Below are 1,075 nucleotides of genomic sequence, written 5' to 3' on the forward strand. Positions count from 1 at the left end.
CTAAAACTTACTACATCTAATTAGAATGGCAGTCCCATCATTTACAGCACCAAGTGAATCCAAGAACAGTTTAACGATTTGCAATGGCCGTATATTACACACTGCCTACTTAAGCAAATTCATCAAGTATAATAATAATTTTCTCCCTCCACTTCAGATAATGCATTTCTCGAGTGGAATAATCTGGGGTGACTTCTCTTTTGGGCGTCCTGCTGGAAGTGTGCTGCAGTGTGAAGGTGTCAGGCGGTGAGATGGGTGGCCTTGGTGCCTCCGTCAGTTTCCAGCCGGATGTCTGGAGCTGTGGTGTCCTTTCTCCGAGACTTGGCTGGATCCTGGGGTGCCGCTGCCATTCAACAGGGTGACTCTTTTTCTATGTGCTGATCTGACGGCCACATTCTGCAAGTTCAAGGAGTAATTGTACCTCATACGATTTCATGTGACAAATACAATTGATTGATTGATTGATTGGTTGGGGATAAAGTCAAGCAAATCCTGTTTCTTACTTTTACATTGCCTTTCAAAATCTAAAATACCTTCTACAGATGATACAAAGAAAGCAAATTGAATGGAGTGTATTGCTTAGGGACCGTTAGGTATTTATGTAATGGACCACCGGAGGAAAATAGGGGGGGGTCATGTCTTTTTATTCTTTGCTGGGGGGAGGGTCGCCCAAAAATGTTTACTCTGGGAGGGGGTCACCCAACTTTTGTATTCATGAAAAGAGCAACATTTCAAAGTGGCTTGTTTGGTGGATATTTTTCCATGTAGCTCTCAGTCTTGGCCCCCCATCAGCACCCTAGCAGATGGGTCTGACCACATACGTGGAGTTTGCTGGGGGCAAAAGGGGCACTGCCCCCCTGGTGGCTGAAAAGGGTAATTGCATTGTTTGAAAAATGATTACGTTTGGCGTGACCAGATATTTTATAAATATTTTAAATAACACAAAATAACTAAATGGTGGTAGGTAATACATCAGATTTCTTTGGACTTTGATACGTTTATTCCACTTTGTTTAAACGGCGAAGTGGAGAGGCCTCGTTCATCTGTTTGGAGCTGGCTGGTGAATGTGACACAC

Source organism: Perca fluviatilis, chromosome 6 (assembly GCF_010015445.1).
Source record: "Perca fluviatilis chromosome 6, GENO_Pfluv_1.0, whole genome shotgun sequence".
In the NCBI taxonomy this organism is placed as follows: Eukaryota; Metazoa; Chordata; class Actinopteri; order Perciformes; family Percidae; genus Perca; species Perca fluviatilis.